At 41.3% G+C, this 26,712-nt stretch overlaps 1 protein-coding gene and 1 pseudogene across 3 annotated transcripts in view; one reads left to right on the top strand and one right to left on the bottom strand.

Moving 5' to 3' along the window:
* PDE4B (phosphodiesterase 4B) overlaps window positions 1–26,712 on the top strand; it is a 596,036-nt gene that overhangs the window by 516,333 nt on the left and 52,991 nt on the right. The window lies entirely within an intron of this gene.
* LOC114898320 lies at window positions 3,359–4,658 on the bottom strand (annotated as a pseudogene). Its single transcript, XR_003794324.1, has one exon. The product of XR_003794324.1 is annotated as a dihydrolipoyl dehydrogenase, mitochondrial pseudogene (transcript).

The raw sequence follows: 26,712 nt of genomic DNA, 5'->3' as shown, positions 1-26,712 counted from the left end.
GAAACTGGGACAGATTTGTTCCAAGTGACCTCTCTTTGTGTCCTGACAGGAATAGATAGATAGTAGGTCCTACAAGGGAGCCCCGTTGAATAGGTCCAAAGGGGACAGTCTGCCCCTTGGAAAAGATAGACTGGACCAGTGGTTTAGAACTTTTTGGACCATGACTCGCAGTAAGACATAAAGTTTACATCAAGACTGAGTCCCCACATATGCGTGTGTTTTATAAAACAATATCTTACTACATGTGTTATACCTGATGTTTTCTATTCTAGTCTAGTCTTTTGTTGTTTAAATAAATACTGGCCAAGACCCATTAAATAGATTTCATAGCTTATTATTGGATTTCTACATATGTTCCCCAGTTTCTTTCCTGTCTGCAACACCTTCCCCCAGACACACACACATTGCTCAAATACAGTACAGCCCATTTTCAGAAGCATCCCTCTCACTCCACCCCACATGTCAAAATACTTGCAGTTTCCTGAGCACCATGCTCTCTTTCACTTCCCTGCATGTGTCATTCTCTGTCTCTACTCAAAGCACTTTAGAGCTTTCTCACTCCACCTCCCTTTTCTGAACCAAGCTAACTCCATCTGGTTAAGACTCAACCCAGGGCTCAAAAGTCCTTCCCCTCAGCCTGTGTTGACCTGTTTTCTGCTCTCTCCCAAGCATCCTGGAGACATCCTTATCTTTATCTCAGCCTCATCTTGCTATGTTATGGTGATCCATTTATATGCTTTTCTTTCCCACTAGACTCCCTGAAAGCAAAGGCTGTGTCTTATATCCCCAGGAACTGGTCTAAGGTTTGACACATACCTGGTTCATAAATTTTGGATGAATGAGAGCCTGCCTGTTGGTCGGCACATAGTACTGAGTTGCTGCCTCCTTGGTAAGTTGTGGTCTGTTTACCACAAACGAGAAATGAGTATCCTTTAGTGGAAAATATGCACCTGAGTTGCAGTAGATGTGCTGACCCTCAGAATCTTTTTGCTGTTGCTCATAAGATATAGTGTAGCAAAGCAGGTGGAAAACTCAGGCTTTGGAGCTGCACAGAACTGGATTTGAATTTTGGCCCGTTGGTTACAAGCTCTGTGACCTTAAGCAAGTTACTCAATTTTTTAAAATCTCAGTTCCCTCATCTGCAATAATGACCTTCCATGGCTGTTGTTAGGATTGTGTAGATGTTAAATAATGGGACATAAGCTCTGTGAGGGCAGGAAGTTTTGTCACTTCGGTACCTTGTCATGGACTTAGAAAAATGGCTGGCACATATTTGCTGCATAGGTGAAAATTTTGCTGCTCTCAATAGGCCCTCAGTAATTCAAAGCAGCTCTTATTCCTGTGAATATCTTATCAAGTTTTGCCAGGATTCCTTGGAATATGCATGATGTGCATGATAATTCCTTATAACTTCTTTGGTCAGAAGTTAGGCTCCTACCTGTGAGAGGACACTTTCATAGCCTGACATTCAACGATTCAAGATGCAGGTAGAAACATTCGTCTTCCTGAAGAATGTTGTATTTCGTGCTGTTAGTCTAGAATGAAGTTTAGTCATTGCAAGGTTGGTTGATTTTGTAGAGGTCCTTCAGTTCTGTTTTTGAGTTGCCATGTATGGGCGTTTGATTCTTTCTTCTTCTCTTGTCTCTTTTCTTGTTAGACATCCATGAGCCATATCATCATTCACTACGTATTAGATAGACTCACACAGATTCTGATTCAGTGTCTTGGGAAACATGACTGAATTTCTCTGTGTTCCTAGAGTTGTTTCATTCTTTTCCTCTGCAGAGATCTTGTGTAAGATCCATAAGGATGGAAAATCCATTATTGCCTAATGTCCTTACTGTTTCCCATTTCATGAATAGATGTTTGTATTCCTAGGTTTCATTTTGGGCCTTTCCTATTTTCAGTACTTTCCTGAGTATCTTGTGCCAAATAATGAAAGTATCGTTTTAAGCTTTTTTGAATTTCATTAGCTCACGGACATTTCTCAATACTACATTTCTACCAGAAAGACAAAACAAAGAAAGAAATTTTAAGAAGCAATTCTCAAAGTCTTCCACAAAACAGGACAAATAAAATGATGGTATTGCTTCATTTAAAAGATCCACATCAAAATGTTCTAAACTTAACTTTCTCATGCCAAAAGCCACTTCATTGTAGTATTTACTGAAGAATCTTTTAAGTAGTAGGGTTAAATGATCCAGATTATTAGTCCATTATGGTTGTTTACCTTATATTTCACATGGTAATAACAGGGTTGTCCTACTCTTTTATATGTAAAAGTCTGCCAAAAACTATTTTATTCATTTGTTAGTGAATTTAGGTGTGAATTCCAAAGTGTGCTCCTTATCATAAATTCCTCAGATATATAATAACAGAGTATATACAAAAAAAGAATGGTAACTCCTATGACACTATATTAATTTAATATCTTAAGTCCATCAACGGAACAATATACTAGTATACTTTTGTTCTCACACTGACTTCTGTTTTCAAACTTAAGATTACCCCTAAGTTACTATAGTCATATCAGACTAGGTGGGGCTCTTCATTACATTTTTGAAAGTAGGAGGAAGAATATATTTGGGGGAAAATAGGACATATTTTGGTAGGTGGAATTAAGAGAAGGGGAAGCTTGCCTGACTAACTAATAGGTTTCACTTAGTTGGTTCAGTGTTGGAGGACAGGTAGACCACAGAAGGGCAGAGCTTTCTGGAGAAAAGAGGAGGGTTAACATTTATGGAATGCCTACTACATGCTAGGTGTTTCAGTCTTTTACATCCTCACACAGAAACTCTGGAGAAGATTATTGCATTAAATTAAAGATAGGCTGCCCATAACAAAAATTCAGTCATCTGTCCGAAGTCATACAACTCCTAGGGGGCAGGGTCCAGATTTGAACCCAAGCTTTCACAACTTGTGTTCTTTCCAGTAACAGCACGGTCTTAGGGTACTCCAGGTAAACCTGTATGTGTCCAGTCAGGTGAATGTTGCACTTGACATCTTTTAAATTTCCACTTTACAAACATTTCTTGACAAACTGAGGGAGAAGTTCCACACGATGGAACTGAGATATCATCTCCGCTTTCTACCCCTGAATGGTTCCTCTGAGGGCATCACTGCAGCCTTTTACATGGATATGAAAACATTTAGTAGAGTGGAAAGTATTGTGTTCATGGTAGCCAAAAGTTCCTATAGTACATTTTTTTTTTACATCAGTTCAGTTTATACGTGTTTAACTTATTCTAATGACTGTTTCCAATGTGAAAACCAAGTTTAAAATAACTTGATCACCTTGTTTCAAACACAGCTGTTCACATACCATACTCCAGCTCCATCCATGTAAGTAAATCCTCTATAAAAGCTCCCAGGAAATTTCAGAAAAATATAATCTTCTAATTTAAAAGTTGATCGATTTGCCAAATGATGCAGCCAGGTTTGCTTCTCTAAAAGCTTCTGATAAGGTCGGATGTGCATGACAGACTCTAGCTATATCTTCACAGGATGCTCCATATTCCAGTGCAAGAGCAGCTCCATTTATTATTTCACCAGCACCTGGTCCTAGAATACGTGCTCCCAATACTCTGTCTGTTGATTTCTGCCCACGTATCTTCACCATACCATCTGTGTCAGCGTTTGTCTTAGCTCTGCTGTTAGCAGCAAATGGGAATTTCCCAACTTTGTACTCAATACCCTCTTCTTTCAACTGCTCTTCTGATTTGCCAACCCAAGCAACTTCAGGGTGTGTGTAAATCACCGATGGTACACAATCGTAGTCAATGCGCACAGCGCCACCAGCCATCCCTTCAACACAGATAAAGCCTTCATCCTCTGCTTTGTGAGCCAGCATTGGACCAGCAACCACATCGCCGATTGCATAGACATTTGGAATTTTAGTTTGGAATCTGGTATTTACTGGAATTCTACCTCTAGGATCCAGCTCAATTCCAAGCTCCTCTAGTCCCAAATTCTTAGTAAAGGGTCGTCGGCCAATGCAAACCAGGAGTACATCACAAGTGATAACTTCAGCTTTATCACCAGAAGCAGCTTCAATAGAAACATCAATTTTTCCATCTGACTTCTTAGTAGCACCAGTAAATTTGGTATTCAATTTAAATTTAAATCCTTGTTTGTGAAGGATGCGCTGAAAGTTTTTAGATATCTCCATATCAATTCCAATTCCACCAACATGACCCCAAAACTCAACTGCTGTCACATCTGCACCAAGTCTTTGCCAAACTGAGCCCAATTCTACACCTATTACTCCTGCACCAATGACAGCCATCTTTTCTGGAACTTTTTTTAAAGACAAAGCACCTGTAGATGACACTACTGTATCTTCATCAATCGTAATTCCAGGAAAAGGAGTGACTTTTGAACCTGTGGCTATAAGAATGTTCTTTGTATCACTAACTTGAGTGCTGCCATCGGCTTTCATAGCGGTGACCTGATTTTTCCCAGTTATCTTTCCATATCCATTTACATGAGCAACCTTATTCTGTTTGAATAAGTGGGCAATTCCACCCATTAAAGCTTTTACTGCATTACCCTTCTGCTCCATCATCTTCTCTAAATTCAAGCGAACTTCAGACATTTCAATTCCTCTAGATGCAAAATCTTTTCCATGGGCCATATGGTAACAATGAGAGTTATTCAATAAAGCCTTAGAAGGAATACAACCAACGTTCAAACATGTTCCACCGAGTGTTTCATTTTTCTCAACGCAGACTGCCTTGAAGCCTAACTGGGCAGCTTTAATAGCAGCAACATATCCTCCAGGACCAGAACCTATCACTGTTACATCAGCATCAATTGGTTAATCTGCATAAGTTCTCAGTGGCACTGCAGAAACTCCTTGCAGACCATGAGATATTCGATTGACATGGCCTCTCTTATATTCCTCAGTCAGAAGTCCAAAAATCAGCTTCACAGGGCTAAAAACATGGTGTCATCAGGGAGGGTTCCTTCTTGAGACTCTAGTGGACACTCCAGTTCCTTGCCTTTGCCACCTTCTAGAGGCTGCCCATATTCCTTGACTCGTGGCTCTCTCCTCCCATCTTCAACGCCGGCAATGTTGTGTCATCACGGCTTCTCCTCTGACTCTCCCTATAGTACTTTTTAACAATAATAAAGTTGATTGCAGAATGGAAATATTACAAGGAAAAGTAACATGCTATAATATAAACTCCTAATGATATGAATATTAAAATGCAATCAAATGCATATTGAGGACATTTGCTCTAGTGCACAAACACAGGCATCCAGAGTGATGTCTTCTCTCTACTGTTCTTGCTTTTATCTTTAGCCATGTGAGAAGACTTTCAAGGGTCCTATTTCATTTCTCAGAGTGACAGGCTCATCCTACAACAAGCAGAGTGACTGGCCAAAGCTAACGGCTTCCTTGAATAAATTCATTTTCTGGTGATTTGTGTTCCCCTCTTCACAAGACTTCCTGAGATACTGATCATGGAATGGAATATTATCTCTTTAGTTCTGGGCACTTAGTCAGCACTCAGACCACATTCCTGGCTGCAGCCTGGAACATCACTTCTGGCTGGACTCACTTTTCCTTGCCCACCGAGATCAGCCAATTCACTGCATTTTATTGATTGTGAGCTGCTGATTTATCTAGTCTCCTCGTTTCACGTGTGAGGGACAGAGATTTGGAATGACTTCCCTCTGCTCACATAGCTGATGATAGAATGTGGGCTGGAATCCACATTTGACTCCCAGTCCAGAGCTCTTTCCATTCCCCGGTCCCTCACTTATTAATACATTCATCAAATATGTGTTAGATGCCTACATGCGTGTAAGGAGCTGTGACTTAAGACACAGATCCTGCACTCAAGGCCTTTACCCTTCTCTATGTTTTTGATTTCCAGAGGGTCTGAGTTCCATTAGGAAGATGACTCTATGCCAGGGCAATCTCTCTGCCCTGGATGGATTGGGCAATCACAACTTGTTACATACAGCTCCATTTCTAGTATCCAAATGTATTGTTCATAAACAGCCTATTCTCTAGTCTTCTTTTTATTGGGTTTTCTCACCCAAACATGACATTACTGACAGATAATGTTTAGATGGGCGGTCTCTGAAGATCAAGCTATTAATACCTCAAGTAGTCTCCATTTTCTCCCTAGTAAAAGATAGCACGGATGTGTATGCGTGTGCGTGTGTGCGTGCGCATCGGGTGTAGTGCACTGAAACACTCAGAAGAAAACCATTTGTTCATGAATGGGCCACAGTACAAGCTACAGATTTCTTCTGGGCCTCACATGGCTGCCACATACACCAGACTACCAATATCAGATAAGCAGATTTTTGTCAACTGGTAATTTTTAATAATTTAAGCATACCTTTTTTCATTATTTTAAGGACCCATTTTGGAGCTTCATTTGAGCAGCAAGTATTTCCTGAGGTCCTGCTGTGTTCCCAGTCCTGTAAAGTTTTGGGCTATGGGAAACTGAGTCAGATATCATGATCCTCAAGTCACTTTCATGCTTCTTGTGCTGTCATTCTTGCTTCAGTTGATCCTGAAGTAAAAAGGACTCGTATGTCACAGAGGAGGTAGCTGAGGCCCCGAGAAGTTTAGTGACATGCCAAGATCCCCAATACTAGCAAGTGATAAAGCTGGGGCTAGATCTCTGATCTTTTTGCCACTGGACAGTACTCTTTTCTTTTTTAACTACACCAGATTGCCTGCCAATATTTTTCAAAAACACGGGATATATTAAAGAAAGAATTCCTTGCAAACATATAATTGTGACCTCATGATAGAATAATAACAATGAAATGAAAATGTTAAAGTTAATTTAAAATGCTACCTAAAACTAGGTCATGAATGTATCCCCTAGCCTTTCCTCCCCATGGGCATAAGTGAGTTCCTTTCCCAAATGACTGGTTTGGTTTTTTACACCCATGTGAGTTACAAAGACCTTTTTATTACAGGGATCCCTGCTGAACTTCTCCTAGGGAATGACTGTGATGGGAGAAATACAAGTAGCGAGTTCACTGGGCGTTTATAACTCGAGAGAAATCTCCTGCTAAAGCTTGGAGCTTACTGCTCATCCACCTGATTAACTTTGTCTGGGAGGTGGTCATTAGCCTCCCAAACCCCAGAGGTTTGGACTGTTCAGTTACACTAAGCCCAGAAGCAGGGAGGGATTAGGACACAGCTTCCCTGGGTGAAAATGGGGAAAGCTAAACTGCTTCCAGATTGCAGTTCACTGTCCCTATACTGATTTCTGGAGGACTTGAGAAGGTCCTGAAGCAGAAGGGACCCATTGGCTTTGGAGGCAAGAGATGATGGAAATGCACAGTTCATCCACAAACCAGATGCTCTTAGCATCACTCCCTAGCTGGGTGACATTCATGGGACTCTTTCCCATTGGTTTCCACATTTGTCAAATGAGCAAGAAAAACATAAAGAATTACAGATTGACAGTTTGGTAAGTTTCCCTGATGGTCACCTTACTGTTATCTATTACGTGGGCTATGGTGTTGTGTAGCCTGGGAGAATCTAAAAATCTGGATTTGGGGGCTCTTGATTTATTTGATTTATTGTCAGCAGATGACATTAAAAGTAGCTTGCAGTTGCTGAGCAGATCTAGATGGACAATGGTGGGTGGAAACAGGGAGTGGCCTGGATGGTGGCCGGAATTAGAGATTGCAAAGCACTTTCCCACACATTGTGTCATTGGATTCCTGCAAAGTCCTTCAAGGGCAGGTATTCCTATTGGCAAATGAGACAAGTGAGATTTGACAAAGGAGAAAATTGATGTTCTAAAAGGTTAAGCAATGTCCAGAGCTCACACACAAAAACAGTGGTGGCAGTATAAAAAGTAGAATATAAGCCAAAGCCCTCGTTTCCTTATGCGACATACCAGAGAGTGATGAGAATCTACCACAAAGCTTTTTAGCTATCCTCAGATAATCAGCAACTGTTTATAATATATTATTGACACGGGACTCCAGTCTTCTATTCTTTCTGGACCTCTAGAACTTCTCTTGTTTTGGCTTGTTTGGCTCCCACCTCTCTTGTTTGGCTCCCACCTCCTCTTGATCTATGTAGCTCCTTCAGCTTACCACTTAGACACCACTTCCTCCAAGAAGTCCCCAAGACTTTGTTAGGTGACCATTCTTTAGGCTTATGTGGTATCCAGTGATTATCACCACTTTATCCTTACCACTCTAATTAAATTACCCATATTGGAATATCACTCTCTTGGCACTAAAACTAGTTATTTACAAGTCATTCACTAGTGGTTATTTTTTCACCATTTAACCCCAACATATAAGATGATAAGCTCTGTCTGGATAAATATTTCTTGAGTAAATGCTGTGTAATCTACTGTAACCAAAAGGGAATTTGCTTCCACATTACCCTTGGGGGTAGGAGAAGATGGAAAACTCTCTTAAAGCCATCTAAAGCAGCACCATTTCCAGGAGGAGGCTCTCAGGAAACCAAACTCTATAGCCATTTGCTTAAAACATTAGGTTATTCCCAGAAGTAAGACTTAGAGTTGGGAAAGGACTAAAAGTGTGATAAGGATGGAAGTTAGTGTTTGTGTAACTCTATGGGGAAAGAGGTGAGAGTAGATATTTTTGGAGTTACTGGAAAACTTAGCCATGACACCCTGCCTGCTCATGTGTCTGGTGCTATTGCTGGGAACCAAGCTTCATACCAATCCTCTGTCAGATATCAGCTCCTAAGAAGAGACTTGAACTTGCTATGTGGTTATTTATAACTGTATCTCCCTATTTGGTTCCAGATTAGAAGACCCTACAATACCACTGATATATGTTATCAGAACCACATATCGACAGAGTATGACAATCATGGTAGATGATGAGCAGGGTGTAGGACTCACAAATCGGGTAAATACAGAACCCAGCACTTTAACCTAGAACCTGTATATCCCAAATCCTTTCAAGTATCTAGGAATTAATGAATGCATAAATGTAATCATCACATAAAATGAATTAGTGGAGTCTTGGCTGCAAGGCCATTTCTGCAATGGCAGAATCTTAAAGGACACGGAGAACTTGACAAGGGTTGAGTATTACAGGCATTGTGCTGAACTTTCGGCAAAAGCATCCTAGGCAGTGTGTAAACAAATGGACATGGCTGTGCTCCAGTTAAACTTTACTTACAAAAATAGGCAGTAGGCTGTGTTTGGTTCCTCAGACTTTCCTGATCCTGGTGTAACGTATAGGTAGCAATTTACAATTTTATTTCCTTCTGAAAATCCTTCCTTTGTTCTCCTTTGCCTACAAGCTGAAGCACAAATTCCTTAACTCTATTCCAATCTGAGCAGTACTTTCATACCACCTGAGAGTTTATGCTCTTTTTCTTCTCTTTGTGCTCAGTTCACATCGTTCTGTTCTTAAGGCTTTCTGCTTAACCAAATCCTACCCATCCTTTGTGGAAGATGTTCTCCAATGGGGTAGAGGGGTTATATCAGAATCATCTGGGGAGCCTTTTGACATTAGACATAGTGCTTATCAACCACCCTAAATTCTGATAGGCCCAATGAGGAGGTGGGGCAGGGCAGGGACTTGTATAGCTTGCAAATGTTCCTAAGCTTATTCAGGTGATAGACACTCTCCCCCCAAACCAGTGCTCTATGGCATTGCTAAAATCCCACTTCCTCCAAGAAACCTTTCCTAACCACATTAACCCATACTCAGCTTTCTTCCTTTGGACCCCATTAGTCCTCTTTGGCCAAAAAATTCATTTTTAGCACTTATTGTATTTTTTTGGTTTTTTAAGTGTTTCATGTATCTGCCATTGTTGTTCTAGGTGCTGGGGACTCAGCAGTGAACAGGATAGTAAAGACCCTTCTCACTGAAGATTACATTCTAGTGACAGAGAGAGACAGGCAATAAGCATGTGCCCAAAAGAACGGAGGAGATAATTTCAGATAATGAAAAAAAAAAACAAGCTAATGGGATAAGGGGTGACCAGAGAAGGGAGCTGGAAGGATAAGAAGGTGCTGTTTTGGATAGGAGAATCAAAAGGGTTTTATGGCATCTATAACTGAGCTAAAAGCTGAGTGCAGAGATCTAGGGGAAAGGAATTATAAGCCAAGGGAACAGCACAGTTTTATCTTTCTTTTCTCTGAAAATGCTGTTGAATGTAGAATATTGGAGTAGTCAGCCTTAGAGATGATTAACAACAGTTCCCTTATTGAGGACTGCCAAATAAAATGCAGGATACCCAGTAAATTTGAATTTCAGATAAATAACAAATACTTTTTTAGTATAAGGACAGATTATAGTATAAGAGCTAAAAAAATATATTATTTATCTGAAATTGAAATTTAACTGGCTGTCTTTGTTTGTCTTCGTCTTGTTTGTTTTTTGGCTAAATTGGACAACTCTGCAGTTTACTCATAAGAAAAGTAACCCAGGGCAATTTATGTTTGATACCATCCAGTTACTTGGAGCTGAGTTGGAACAAACTCTGAATCTAAAGCAGAGCCAATTCAATTTGGTGTTGATATGTTAGAATATCTTACATTGTTTTCTAACTGTCTCCTTGGGTAGTGATTTGTCTCCCCCACAACTCCTTACGGTCATATTTCCTGTGACTTTTATTTTTTTGTCATACACAAGGCACAATATTAAGTAATTCATTCTTTTATCCCCTTTCTATTGTAAGCCTACAGCAGAAGTACTGATCTGGGTACAAAGGGGACATGGCCTCTGTCCTTCAGATAATGAAAAATGAGTATATATAAATCACGTTAAATCAGCTCAGAACATGATAAAGTGTCGCGGCAGAAGAGCGTGATGGCACTGGTGTTCTGGGCAGGGATAGATGGCTTCCAGCCGTGGGATTCAAGGAAGACGTCAAGTAGAAGTTCCATCTGACCTGGGACTTGATTGATGGCAAGGATTTCAATAAAGGATTACAGAGAACATCATCCATGCAGAGAAAACAGCACAAACCAGGAGATCGTGGTGAAAATAACAGGACTTAACTTGGGGAACAAATCCATCCCTGTGTTTGCAGCTGAGATTTGAGTAAAGGAGAAGAGTACGTGATGCTGGACCTGGGTTAGAAAGAACCCTGAACACCAAATAAAGGTATTTGGATGTATTAGAAAGGTCATTAAAGATTTTTTCATCTGGCACTTGATGTAATGAGTCACGTATGAAGAAAATCAGTCTTTTGATGGTATAAAACATGGAGACCAGTGACAAAGTGACTGCAAAAGCCCTGGTTGGTTAAATGAGGGCTTGACTATAATTTACAATGAGAGAAAGGGAGAGATGGGACTGGATGCAATCGATATTTTTGAGGTAGAATCCACTGAGCCTGCTAACTGGTAGGTTGTAGAAACTGAGAAAAAGAGGAAGCATGGAAGATAAAGCAGAGATTTTAAGTTTAGATAACTATGGGAATGTGGATACCATTAATAAAAAATATGGAAGTCAGGGAAAAGGGAAGATTGTAGGTGGGAAGAAGATTATGGCTTTATCTTTTTAAACATAGCATTATAGAATTTCACAGCTATTAAAGTCATTATGATTATGCCCAATCCCTTTGTTCCATGTAGAGGAAAATCCAGTGAGAGTAAATGACTTGTCTATGATCACTCTGCAAGTTAGTGGAATAGCCAGTTGGGGAAATCAGATGCCTTGAACAATGCTTATTCCATAAAACGATCTATTTTATGATGAGCTCGAATTTGTAAAAGTAGAATAATGATGTGGTAAGATGCATTAGTCAGCTGGAAATGTAGATGTGGCATTTCAGTAACAGATCAGGGACAATGATTTGGGAGCTATCAAAATGAAAATAACATAGAAAGACATGGAAGTAAATGAAGTTGCCAAAGGAGAGATTAAAGGAGAGATTAGAGTCACTAAGTCAAGTGTGACAGGTGTCAATGGATACTAAGAAGTGCCCTCTAAAAAATAAAATAAATAGGAAGTGCCCACTAAATTTCACATTCAGGAGGCCCCTGGGTTTTGAGAGAAAGAGAGAGAGAAAGCAGTTGCCATTGAATGGAGGGAGCAGAAGCAAGACTACAGATATTGAAGGTTGATGGGCTGGTGAAGAAGTGGAACTAGAATTTAAAATTATTGCTCTGGAAGGTGGCAATAAAAGAAGAATGATGTGATAACGTTGAAGCAGGGCCTAAAGAAAAGCTTTTAGGTTGTAGGATGGGAAAAACATAAATGAGTGTATAGTAGAAACAGTGAAGGTCATGGAGGACAAGTTGTTAAAGGTGTAAATGAGTGAGGGTATAACTGAAATTATCAAGGTCTTTAAAAAAAAAAAAAACTAGAGTGGAGGAGAAAAAAACAAAACAAAATGAGGAGAGACACTAAAATGGATAGGTAAAAGTGGAGACAAAGAAGCCTCCTGAGGCATGAAAGGGGTGAAGTTGGTAGAATTCAAATTGACCTTTATCTTACCGGTGAAGTAGGAAATTGGATCTTTGGTAAAAGTGAGAGGATAGACATGGAAATGGGAATTTGTGAGCAGTGGGAATGTTTTCATATACACCTATGAGGAATCAGTAGGGGGATGATAAAACTGCACTAAGAGCCCTGCTGAGGTTAGACTTGGTCATTTGTGGTAGACGTAATTAACCTAGCATTGATGCTTTTCAACTACGGCAGCAGAAGAGAAAATATGGACAATGGGGGTTTCCCGGGAATTCCCAGGTAGTGGGGAATATTATTGTTTTATATACTAGTGTTGATGTGATTCATGTTAGATGAAGATCCAAGCAGAATGGGCAATGTGGGGAGGAGTTAAGGGCAAAAGTCAGGTTTCCAAGAGTACCTTTATGCTAGGATTTCTGATGGCGTTTGCACACATTGTTTCATGCAATCCTCATGAGGAGTAATCATAACCTTATGGAGCAGCCATTATGACCCCAGTTACCCAGGTAGAGACCCTCAAAGTCACATTGAACAAGCAATTGCTTAAGGACTCAAAACTGTAAATGGTAGAACCTTTTCTTCTTCAAACCACGTTGGCTCTGCCCTCCAGTAGCCATGAAAAAATTACAAAATTAGGCAGGTAAGAAGGTTGAGCTTAGTAGAGGTATTTCAGAATTAAAGGTGGAACACTTCCCACTGAGAAGCTCCAAAGGGAAACAGAAGTGACAGAAGCAACAAGATGCTAGTTACAGATGTCAAGGCCCAAGAAGCTAGAGTTAATTGATTTTTTTCCAGAAACGTTTCATTGAAATATAGCGTGCAGAGAGAAAAGTACACAAATCACAAGTGTAGAAGTCAGTGAATTTTTATAAAACGAACACAACCACGTAGTCAGAACCTGAAACAAGAAATACATCATTGCCAGCCCCATGAAAGCCCCCCTCAAGTGCCCTCCCAGTCACAATCCCCCTCAAGGTAACCACTCTCTTGACCTCTAACATCATAGATTCATTTTTCCCTCTTTTGAACTTTATATAAATTGAATCATATTTTTATGTGCTTTTTAATATTTGATTTCTTTGGCTCGACATTTAAGTTTATGAGATTCATCCCTGTCGTTTCATGTGGCAATTGCTCTGACTGATTTAACCACCACACAACCTTGCAAACAGTACCACCTTCTCTAGTGGTAAGAGAGTCTGATTATGTGAGACAGAGAAACAAAAGATTATTTAAATTTCTTTTTTATGTGCTTTCTTTGGGTATATAGTTGGGAAGACTTGATGGATATGTTTCTGATGTATACAAAGCTATGTTAAAGTTGCATTTAGACATAGTTTGTAGAAAATTTATAAGAAAGTTCTTCATGATCTACTTCATAGCACTACATACAGCCTTATACTCAGAAAAGAAGGTTCAAAATGTTCTGTGAAGTTTACATAAACACTGTCAAGTCAGTAAAGAGGATGGGGTTCAATGAATGTACTGGCGTTTTGAAAGAAAACAAATTGCATTATTGTGAGGGTTTGGAACTTTAGCATTCGCTGAACTATTCTTAGTTATTGGGGAATCTTAGTTATTTGGGAACCGCTTACACTGAGTCCTGGAAGAAGATTTAAGGAAACACCAGTTGCCATTTGGTAATATCTCTTTGGGAAGGCCCTATGTTAGCCATGCTGCAATGCAAATATAAATAACCGGATACATTTTAAGACACATGACACAGTGTTCTGAAAATTAATGTCCCAGAGTGGTCAGAGATTTAGATGAGTACATGATTAGCATGGCAAGAGGGTTTAAGAAACCTCCAGGTTACTCACTTCCCTTGATACTCAGCTTCTTCTTCTATAAAATAGAAATAATGCTCCATCTTGCTCTCTGGCTGACATGGGAATCAGATGATGGATTTATGAGAAAGCGCTTTGCAAACTGTCAGGTAAGGTTATGGTATGATTCGTATCGGCCATTTAACCTCCTTTTCAGTTGCTCATGGCAGGTCAAACTGAAGGAAGGATACCCAGATTGGAAGCATCGCAGATTGTAGCAAAATTGAGCAGGAGAATAAAGTTAGGATTATGGTTAGGGTTAGGATTGGGGTTAGAGTGAGAGGACTGCGTGAGAGTACAGGCTCTGCCCCAGACTGGTAGCTGTGTGGCTTCAGGCAGGTTATTTAACCTTCTCCAGCCACAGATTCATCTCTAGAGTAGAGACAGTAACACTGCTTACATTTGGCAAGAGGAGGAGGTAATTGTCAGCCAAGCGCCCCTCGTGGCACCTTGTGCATAGGATGCTCCCAGTAAATAGTGTTAATTACCGTAATTCTCTAACAACAACAATAATAATGGTATAATAGCTTCAAGCAGCCACTTAGTGCTGTGGATGTGCAAGGCATCTGAAAAACACTGACCTCTCGGAGTACCTGTCTGTGGTTTCATTATTTAGGGGATCCCTTGCAAGTTTGAGAGTGGAAAACAGGCGGGGACCCTGGCAGCTCGCACCATGCGGCTGCTGGGCACCTGCAGGATTGGGGTGCCAAAGGCACCTCCTGTGGGATGGCTTCTGATGAGGTGAACTACTCTCTCCCTTTCCAGTCCTCTGTGACACGTAAGCTCTTTTCCTCCACTTCCTTAACCAAACAGAATAATAAAATATCAGAGCTAAAAGAGGCCCTAGACATTATCTGTTCCAACACTGGATTTCAAAGCTGCAGAAATGGAACTGAGAGGCTGAGGTGAACTGGTGATAAAACTGGGACTGGAGTCCAGATCTCCCAGTTCCCAGTTCAGAACTTTTCCTTCTACCCCACAGTGACCTCAGAAGATGGCTTCACCTCTACTCTCTCAGTGCAAGTACAGGATTATCTCCTTAAGAGTTGGACCTGAATCTGATTCCTCATGGAATCCCTGGGCAATGCTTTGCACCTAATAGTTACTCAGAAAAATATTTTTAAATGGCATCAGATTTGTGGGATACTCGCTTCTCATGTTCAGTTTTTAGAATCAGGGGTCAAACTTAAAGATCATCTTTAAATGACCTGGTTCATTCCTCTCTGCTGCATTATATGCACATGCCCCACTTTCTAGGGGCGGTCAACCCATCTTTTATTCTGCTTCTCTAATCTGCTGGACGGTCAACCCATCTTTCCCCTGCTCTTTCACTGCCCCGGTGTAGAGCTCTGTGCTAGCGCTTGTGGTGACATAGCACCGTAGAGTGGCTGAGGGTGTGAGATGAGGCATCAGGAGAGAATGGGGATACTGGCTGCCACTTACGAGATACTTAATGACTCTAAAGCTACATTTCCTTACCTGTAAAGTGGGGAAGATGATACCTACATCATAAGATGTTGAACGTTACTTGTACAGTGCACAGCATATAGGGTACTCAGTAAATGTCTTAGTCTTAGGTTGGATCATAGTTTGCACTTTGACATGTCTGGCTCCCCTGCCGAACTATGATCTTCCTCAGGTCCAGAACCTTCCTAGTTAACTTTATATCTGTGGGACCCTGAACAGTGTTGTCTGGTACATAGTAGATACTCAGTGTTTCCAGAAGGGAGGGACGAAGAGAAGGGAGGAAAGGAGGAGAAGTTGTAAGATGCAGATGAACTCCCAATCTAAGACACCAAAGACCTGGGTTCAGGCCCAGCTCTTCCAGTTGCGAGCTGTGGAGTGTTAATCTAGTCACTTAATGCCTATGAAACTCATTCTCCTTCTCAGCAAAATGGGTTTGCTAATACTCCCTTCCTAGCAGCCTTAGGAGGATCATTTGAGACAGTGTATGTGAGGATGTTTTGTACATTGAAATGTACTTTCCAGATTTATTGTGAGAACTGTTATTGTTATGACAAGATCTGCCTTCACCGTCTCCTCGATTTTCCTAATAATCAGTTAGCCACTGGGCAGTGACGCCTGGCTCTGGAGTGGAAGGTGGGCAGTGACGCCTGGCTCTGGAGTGGAAGGCACTGCGTTCGCTGCTGTGAGGAAGTCTTTGCTTTCAGGATGTTTACAGTGTGGAAGGGAGGTTGGAACCCATGGCCTCCGCCTCTGGCCACGGAAGGTAGTTTGAGAGGACTCTTGGGCAGAGGCCCTTGACCTCAACCGACCTACCTCTGTGAGTGCCCAGCGGCGGTGGCTGTCTCTGAAATGACCCCTAACAGCATGTGCCTGCCAGGACTGCCCAAGCTCGTCTTTGGAATGCTGCCTCCTTTGTCAAATGCCACCAGCTTCACGTTCTCATTTCCCTCGTAACACTCATGTTAGGGCAGCAAAATGTATTCCCTGTGACGTAAATGTTACAGTGGCACAGCAGAGGGCAGAGGGTAGCCTGCTGCGGGTGGAAGAGAAAGTCAGGCGCTGATGTCTGACGGCCCACTTCCCCACTCTGAGCCTGCCTACGGGACCTGCTCTGGGACTTTCATCTGCACCCTCACGCACACAGTTCTCTAAATCCCCAAGTGTATAGGTCTGGGAGCCCCCTGAGAAACACACATCATGGGAAATTTTGTTTCAGTGCCTCCTCTACTCCATCAGGGAGCTGTAAAGCCTGTTCAGTGTAAAAGCAGCTCCTTATTCTAGACACTCCCTGAAGCATGGCCTAATTTCCCCACATCCAAATCCAGACTTCTTTCACCTACCCTTTGCATTTAAATGAGGCACTTAAATGGATGTTAAACCTGAGTTCTTTCCTCTGGAGGCCGGCGAGTTCGCCACAATGTTTAGAAGGTTTAGCTCACGTGAGCATTGTATTAATTATCTATGGCCCTTGTAAGAAATTACACAAACTTTGGGGCTTAAAACAACACAGATCAAGGTTTTGGCAAGGCTGTGTTACTTTCTGGAGTCTCTAGGGGAAAATCCATTTTCTTGCGTTTTCCAGCTTCTAGAGGCTGCCTGCCTTCCTTGGCTTCTGGCCATCTTCCACATTCAAAGGCAGCAATATCCAGTTGAATATTTCTCACATTCCATCATTCGGACACTGACTCATCTGTCTTCCACGTCCACATTTAAGGACCCTTGTATATAGGGCCCACCTAGATAATCTAAAATAATATTTTTATTTTAAGATTAGCTCATTAGCAGCCATATTCCCATCTACTACCTTATTCCTCCTTGGCCATGTAGCATAATATATTCACAGGTTGCAAGGATTAGGATGTAGACCTCTTTGGGAAGCCTTTGTTCTGTCTACCACAGGTATTGAGAGTGATGTCAGGATCTCAGGATGTCTCTGTAGTAGTGATTGGCAAACATGGCCCTTGGGCCATACACTTGTTTTTGAAAACAAAGGTTCATTGGAACACAGTCACTTGCATTTGTTTCTCTATTATCTGTGGCCGTTTTCATGCTTAAATGGCAGAGCTGAATATTTGCAACTCAGACCATGGGGCTCACAAGCCTAGAATAATTACTATCTGGTCTTTTTGAAAGAGTTTACTGACTTTTGCTCTCTAACTCTCTATATATCTCTGATTATAACTATAACTCTAAGGAATATCACTTAGGGACTTTGTGGATGTCTTCCTCATGTTTTTCACTCCTCCACCCCCAACACACATACTTTTAAAATTCCTAACAGTGCTGTCTGCCTCTCCTGCTGTTTCTTCTCTACCCTCAATTGCCATGAAACTACTAAACCCTTAATAGTAACACCAAACATTATACTGTATCATCTCTTTACTTTGATACACGCTGTTCCATTTGCTTATAAAATACTTTTACCTTCTTTTCCTATTTCTTGCTGAGAAAACTCCTATTCATCCTTTAAAACCCTGCTAAGGCATAACTTCCTCCAGGAAGCCTTCCCTATCACTCCTACCCAAGGAAAAGCAATTACTCCTATTCTCAAACAGTCTTTTCTGGACTGTGAGTGCCTCAACGGCAGTGATTGCTCTATTTACCCTTCTGGTATCCTCTGTGTCTATCATGGAGACCGACATCTATTATGTGTCCACAAATACCAGTTTAATTGAATGGTACTTTAAATGTTGTCAGTCAGAGTTGAGGCACAGTGAAGTGAGGGAACGGCTGTATGATCTTGGAGATATCCATTGCTTTCTCCTGGCCTCAGTCCTATCACCTATGAACCACGGAGTTGGTTTAAACATGATTGGTCTCTTGGGCCGCTTCCAGCTGTAGGGGTCCTTTCCACAGAGGATCCGGCCTTGTACCTTGCAGATGCTGAGAAGAGAGAAATCTCTTGCATTGGGCTTGTGCCCTGCAGAGCTGGAAATCACTCAAGTTGGTGAGATAATGTGTGGGCGGGCTGTGGGTGGGATCTTGTATTTGTTATTGACCTTTCTCCAGGAACCAATCAGAACATAGACATATGCCCTGGAGAGTCATGGCCGGGCAGTGTGTTCTCACGGTCCCCAGCTCATAATCCTCAGCAGCAATCCATGCCTGGAGCTCAGTCCACCTACTAGAGACCCACCCCGAGTCCTTGTAACCATATGGGAATCACACCAAACTCTAGGGAGTCCAAATTACCGTTTCCCCCTCCTCTCCCAGCTCCTTCATATCTGTCAATGGCTCTGCTCTGTCCACTCCAAGGCTAGAAACCGTGGTGACAGTTTGGCACACCTTCCTCTTCCTGGTCATCTCTTACGGAGAATGGTATATTTTTTGCCCTGTCATGAATTGGTATATATTTGTTTCCTTCCAGACCTTATTTAGAACTTCTCTCTTTCATCCTATTGTCACCAGCCGTTCTAGCCTGCATTGTTGTTGTTGTTGTTTGTTTGTTTTTTTTTTTTTTTGCGGCACGCGGGCCTCTCACTGTTGTGGCCTCTCCCGTTGCGGAGCACAGGCTCTGGACGCGCAAACTCAGCGGCCATGACTCACGGGCCCAGCCGCTCCGCGGCACGAACCCGCGTCCCCTGCTTCGGCAGGCGGACTCTCAACTACTGCGCCACCAGGGAAGCCCTAGCCTGCATTCTTTTCAGCTTAGATCCCCACAGTTGGGTCTTCCTGGGACCCCTAACTCTAGCTGCTTCCCATTGAGAGGCATCTTAAACACTCCTGTTGGCTGCGTTGTCCTAAATTCCCTCTTTCCTCATGCCTCGCCCCTCGACCAGAACCTCCAGTAGCTCCTTGCTGCTCGGACGTCCATCAAGTCCAGACTCCTGCACTTCACAATCTGGCCCCGCTCTGACTCTCTAACCATTTTTCTTCAACAGTCTCTGTTCAGTAAGACTTATCTCCCTGCTGCTTTGCATTTCGTTTTGGATTCCATGTTTTTCCACCTAGATTACCGTTATTTGGTTCCTAATTCAATTAAGTTCAGTGCACTTCCACAAGCATGTATTAATAAGCCCCTGCTCTGTTCAAAGCCCAAGCGTGTCTTTGCTGCCCCCGGTCCTCAGATGATCCAGCCCACAGCCCACACATTGCTGTTTGCCTTTTGTGACTAAGCATTCCCGCTCCCCTCTCGGATCACACATTCCTAGAGGACAGCAACGACTTGTCTTTTGCTTCTTTTGAATCCCGGACCAGGGCCTGCTACTAAGCCCACACACCCAGGCCACCTTTCCAGCCTCATTCACCATTTCCTTTCCCACCTGTTCTGTCATTTATGCGTTAATGATAACGCAGTCTACCTCACAAGGTTGTCTTGAAGATTAGAGAGATTTTGTTCAGGCAGACTCTCAATTAATGGTTGCTCTGACTAACATTATCCTTATCCATCCTTCCCGTGGTCCTTCAGTTTTTGATTCATAAGCACTTGAGCATTTGGAGTCAGAGAAAGTAACCAAAGGGATTTTATCATGACGACTAGACATAGAAATTGTTCTTGCTCCTAAATCTTGATCAGAACATTCCACACTGAACCCATAAGTTATAGTACGTTATTGGATTTCATTTTACTTGTTTATAAGGTAAGCATTTATTAAGTGCTTGCTGTTTACCAGGCACTGTTCAGGGTTTGCCATTAACAATCTCAGTGGCCTCTTTTGTAGATGAGTCATTCCCTCTCCCTCGTCTCAGACCCAGCCCTCTGTACTAAGAGGAAGTGTGGTATAGGAACTGCAGTTTAAAGTTTTTCTGAGGGGTCGGTCCTGAGCTTTGGCCACGTGAAACTCAGTCTCCACCCTCTCCAGTCTTCCTCCTGAGGCTGTGGCTGCCAGGTGCCAGCTGGGGCCTTCTGTCTGCTGGCTGCCCGGGCTTATTCAGTTTCAGAGAAATAATTTCGAATCCAAACTACAACTATTTGAAATTCATTCAAAGTGTAGCAGTATTTCATTCATTCAATAAATTCAATCAGTGAATAAATTCAATTCAGTAAATGTTTGCTAAATTAAAGCAATCACTCAAACAAGACTGACTTAATCTCAAAATGTCTGTTGATGTTTCTGCAAATAAGTTTTGTAGTATAATCTGCTTTGTAAAAGATCACTATTCCCTTGTTTACTATTTCAAATAATATTAACTCTCATAATTCAAGGCAACCTCTTAAACAAATTACGTGACGGTGTGTGATAAATGCTAGAAGAACCACCAGAGCAGAAACAAAACAAGCAACAAGAAACCTCAGCTAATAAGAAAACAACTTTAAAAATGACTATTGGGGTCTATTATCTAGATTATTCCAGTTTTAAGACTTCAGAATCTGTGTTAAATGGATACATGTGTGAAACTGGCAAAAAAGAGGCCAGAAATGTCAGAAGTGACATGCAAAACATTTACAGTTCTTGTTTGTATGTGTGTGTCCGGGGGAGATTGAGCCAATATTTTCTACCTCGGCTGCACATTTATGTTGGCGGGATTTCCCTGGTAAATATTGGTTTTTACCAAACACTGAAATCTTTAATCACATTTAACAGACACTGCATTATACTGCGTTAGACACTCCATTAGAAAAGGAGAAACAGGGAGACACAACTGATAGCTACAATCTTTCAAGGGTGAAAAGGAAAAATCAGAATCAAGTAAAATTCTTTAGCGGCAGAAATGCCAAGAAAACCATTGCTGAAATACAAAATTTTGTTTTTCTAAAGTCTGGAGCTGAGTTCAGTTAAGTGACGTAGTTTACAAACCAGGGGACATTAGGGCAGGAACGGAAGTACTGCTAAATTAGGAGAAATTGGTCAAAGGAAGGCAAGCTAGCTGTGACATACACAATGTTGGCTTCTTTCTCACATTCTCAAACAATTCTTGTTTGCTACTGTGTTGAGTTGGGTTGCCATGAAACCTAGGACCTAATTTTATATTTGTGTGCTAGTCAGAAGTTCTGAATCTGTCACATAAAGCAATTGCTTGTCTATGTGCAAACAAGGCTGCCAAAAACATAACCTTCCTACCACATGTGCACGCTCGTGCACGTGGGGACACACACACACACGCACACACACACACACACACACACACACACAACTCCACTCCCAAGAGTCACTTGGTTTTATTCATTCTGTGCCTTCATTCACATCCAGTGGTCCTTAGTGAATCATCCAGGACCCCATAAATCACCTTGAGAGTCTGTGGGTCTACCACTATGTTCCTTCCTCCCATCCCACCTCTACACTCCCTAAATCCCTGCCTCTTTCATCTCAGACACAGCCCTGGACTGCTTAGATGTTTCTAAGGATGTCTTCAGGAGGACTGGCCGTTTTATCTCTGCTTAATTAAATCGTTTCAGCCCACATTTTAGGGCACATGATGACAAGATTTGAAAGAAGCAGGGACACTGCTGAGATGAATGGTCAGCCCCACTGAAGCTGCCTAAGGGAAATACTGTTTTTGTTTGTTTCTTTCCTTTTCCTTTTTTTTTTTCAATTTTTCATCAGCTCCCAGGAGAGACTGAAGAGGTGGGACTCCCAGGAAAATGAAAGACTCAGAGAGGGTGGTTATCGCCCAACTTTTGGCTGAGGATGAGGGTCACCCGAAGCAATTCTAAGAAGAACAAATTCCCAGAGCCCACCCCAGAGAGACTGCTTCAGTACCTTGGGGTTTGCCTGGGAAGCACCCCCAGGAGATTCAGGTGTAGCTCTTTCACAGACCGGCATAGTGATGGAGTATGAACTTCAGATTCAGGCCGGATTATAAACTGAGTTCCACCACATACCTAGTGTGACTTTGGGCAGGTTGTGCAATCACTCCAAGCCTCAGTTTACTCACCTGTAAAATAGGAATAATAACTACTTAATGGAGTTGTTGCAAAGATTAAATGAGATAATATCTAAAGTCTCTCACATGCTGCCTGAGTTATAGTAGGTCAACAACAAAGTGAAATCAATCCAAATGTCTCCTTGGGACTTACCCAACAGAGGCAGCCACTAAAGCCTTCCCAATGGCACTGGAGGCAGACTGGCTAAGTCTGAATTCTGACGCCACTAAATCTGTGGCTCTCAGAGAGCTCCTGAATTTCTCTGTGTCTCATCTGCAAAATAAAATGACCTACTATATATAAAATAATACTCAGGTCATGAAATTTTGATGAAGGTTAAATTAGTTCATGCATGTAAAGTGCTTAGAAACTTCGGTAATGGATAAATAATAACTCCAATTATTTTCCTTTTTACCACCTCTTCTAAAGTGAGTGTGTGGGGGGAATGAATGTTGGCTTTGGAGTATTCACGTCAAGAGCAATAGCTTTATGGTCTAGAACAGTGATGTCCAATTATCATGTAATGCAAAACCCATAGGAAATTTAAAATTTTCTAGTAAACACATAAAAAGAAACAGGTGCAATTTGTTTTAATAATGCATTTTACTCAGTTCACTATATCCAAAATATTATAATTTCAACATGTCAAATGTAAAACTTTTCAGAGATATTTTACATCATTTTTCTGTATAAAGTCTGTGAAGTCCAGTGTGTATGTTACACCTGCAGCACATCTCCAACCACATTTTAACTGCTCAGTAGCCACAAATGATTTATAACTATCATACTGGCCAATGCAGAAATTCCAGATTCTAAAGAAAGTCCCCTTACCTTGATGAGCCTCAATGATCTCATTTATAAAAATGGAGAGAACGTTCATGGCTTTGTTTGTAGAAGAAAATGAGCACACTTGAAAATGTTTTGTCAACTGGAAAAGACTGTATGTAGTACTTTTGGCTCTTGGCAAACTCTTGACTGTCAAATGCGATGACGTTCTCACATGGTGAAGCACCCCAAGTCCTGTGTGATCGGAGACATCACCCAGGAGAGCACTAGGTGGAGGCACTTTCCTATAGGTAAGTGAAAGAGATTTCAGCCCATAACATTTTGAGTGACAGGAAATTTCTACCCCTCTTCTCCCCGCTTACCATGCTCATTCCCAATGGCAAACACCTTTTCTTCTGCTCTCCATTGATTCTTGAAATTCCTTTGACAACTTTCACTCTACAAGTAAAGAGAAATTTAAGGTATATATAACCCTTCAATTCCCCCTGATCCCACTCAGTTTGGGACCTCATTACTTCTTAGCGGCTAACTTTTTCTGCAAATAATAATCCCTGATAATAATAATTTACCAGGTGCTTATTTTCTACTCCATCCTATTATCCTTACAACTTACATCTATCAGATCAATTATTCATCTTATAGGCTTCACTGTAATAGCAAGAGCACGGAACTTGAGGCAGAAAGCCCAGGCTCAGGTCTCCGGGTTCTGCATTTATCGGTTATGGGATTTGGAGTGAAATGCTTAAACTCCCTAAACTTCAGTCTCTTCCTGTATAAAATAGAGACAGTAAAACATTTCTCACAAGGCACAATGATGATTTAAAAAGATTATACATATGAAAGAGATCTATAACTGCAAAACATTAAACAACTGTATAACAATATTAAGATATTTATAAACCACTGTGTGTGTCATCCTTCCGTTGAACAGTTTTCAATGGCTCCCCACTGTCTGCCAAATAAAGTCAGGTTCCTTGGTCTAGCATAAAACACTCTCCAGTATCGGGCCCTGACCATGCTACTTTTGCAAATGTATTCCAATCTGCACCCTTGCTGACACCCAGTGTTCTAATCAAATAGGACTATTATGCTTATTCTTCCAAACAGGACTGAATGGTGTGGCGTGTTTCTAATTTCATACCTTTATTCATGCTACTCATTGCCTTACCTCAGTTTTTCCATCTCTCAAAATTCCACCTATTCTTCTTTACTTGGCCTCCAAGTCTCTCCTGATCGCCCTTTCCCCCATGTCTTTAAGATCTGTCTGTGCTGCCTCTGAACTTTACTTGTATCTTTTGTATGACAACTGTCAGAATCAATCTGGAATTCTAGTATTGCTTAGTGCACAGACACCTGCAGCTATTCTGTGAGAGTTAAATAACAAATTCTGCGTGTGATTTTGCAAAAGTCCCCTTGGGAGACAGAATATCCCCTATGTTAAAATGAGCCAGCTAGAAATCGAATCAAGACATGAATGCAAAAGAAATAGAGAGCTTATTAATTGTGGTAACATTGAATAAATCAGCAAAAAGAAGGTGGTTTATTTGGAGACTAGTAAAAAAAGAACCAAGAACAGGAATCCCTGATATTGCTTCTCCAATACTGTTCAGTAGCCAAGACGCCATTCCTTTGGGTAGTGGATATCCCATCTACTGATACGTTAGGCAAGTCAGCAGTTGAAACAATATTTTTTTGAGCTTCTACTAGGTAAATAGATACTGTGCTACATTAAAGACCAGCCAAAAAGATATGTTCCTTGCTCTCAAGAAGTCATGGGTAAAATAAACGAAGAGAAAGAATTCCAGTGACATGGTCAGTTGGAAATAAGAGGCCTGAACACAGTTGTTGTGGGAGCTGAGAGGAAGGGAGCTTGATCCAACCTCAGAATATCTGGAAAGCTTTGTAGAGGAGATAACTCTAGGCTGAATCCTAAAAGATAAGAGTTAGCCAGGTGGACAAAGTTGGGAAGGGCACTTCAGGCCAATGGAAACACTTGAGCTAAGTGTATCAGGCTTGAGTAAAGCAGATTAAAACCATCCACCTAAGTCCCCTGCTCTGATTTGATGCTTGCCAAGCAATCTTATGATAAGAATTTGGTCTCCCATGTTGAGGAACGTGTAATGACTAGATGACATGAAAAGCTTACCATAAATTATTGCTCTATGTAAATTAATTCATTGGCCTCTGATTTCTCATTGCACTCTTATGAGTTGGACTAGTACTGGAAGTGGAATAAAGTTAAAGCACACTGACAGAAATCACATTCTGACCTGAAAAGCTGAGATGACTGAGAGTTTTGGTCACCAACCAAATACCGCTGTCCTAGGGACAATACGGTTTCAACTCATAAATATCTCAAATGCATTTACCTCTCTCCATCTGCATTGCTACAGCGTAATTCTAGCCATCACTACTTCCTGCATAGGTTAAAGCAATAAAATAAGTAATAATGCTGCTAGCAACTGGCATGAATACTTACTAGGTGCTGGGTACTGAACTAAGTACTTTTATGTGGATTACTTCACTTAATTCTCATAACAACCCCACCGGAAAGATATACATCCCCTAATTTTAGAAATGAGGAAATTAAGACTTAGAGAAAATTAAGTAACTTGCCCAAGTTTGCACTGCTAATAAAATAAATGACAGAGCCAGAAATCAAACTTATCTGTCTTCCTCTGTATCCTGAGTTTTTTAATACTATTTAGCTAGCCTCCTTGTGGCCATTCCCACCTTCAAGTTCATTCTCTAGATCGCATGGAGAGTGATCTTTTTTTATTCAAATTTTTATTTATTTATTAATATTTATTTATCTATTCATTTATTTGGCTGTCCTGCGTCTTAGTTGCAGCATGCGTGATCTTTGTTGCAGCATGCAGGATTTTTAGTTGCGGCATGCGGGGTCTTTAGTTGGCATGTGGGATCTATTTCCCTGACCAGGGATAGAACCCAGGTCCCCTGCATTGGGAGCTCGAAGTCTTAGCCACTGGACCACCAAGGAGCGTGATCTTTTTTAAATGCAGATTTGGCTAGGCCACTCCAAGCTCCTCTCCATGGCCTTCCATGGCTGTGTAGGGCCTGATCTGAACTTCTCACACCAGTCTTTTTCTCTCGGTGTGTTCCTGACACATGGACAGATCTTAGTCCGTGGAATGCACCCTGATGTTCTTCCTGTCTGGTATGCTTTCCTCCCTCTTTGAACCTAATTCTTATTCCGTCAAATCTCATAACTTTCCAAGTTAGGCCTTCCCTGAACTTTTTATCACATCCTACTTCTTAGACTTTTGAGTCCTCTGTGATCCCTGTGATAAATTCTTAGGGCACTCTAAAATTAGCAGCAGCTCCTTTTCCAATTGTAATTAAATAAGTTTTTGTATAATTATTTGTCTCTTCCTGCTAGAATATAGGCTTCAAGTAAGCAAAAAC

The sequence above is a fragment of the Monodon monoceros genome, unplaced genomic scaffold (assembly GCF_005190385.1).
Source record: "Monodon monoceros isolate NGI ecotype Baffin Bay Population unplaced genomic scaffold, NGI_Narwhal_1 Super_Scaffold_18, whole genome shotgun sequence".
Lineage (NCBI taxonomy): Eukaryota > Metazoa > Chordata > Mammalia > Artiodactyla > Monodontidae > Monodon > Monodon monoceros.
Note: the sequence above shows the minus strand (reverse complement) of the source record. Positions and strands in the feature narration are given on the sequence as shown.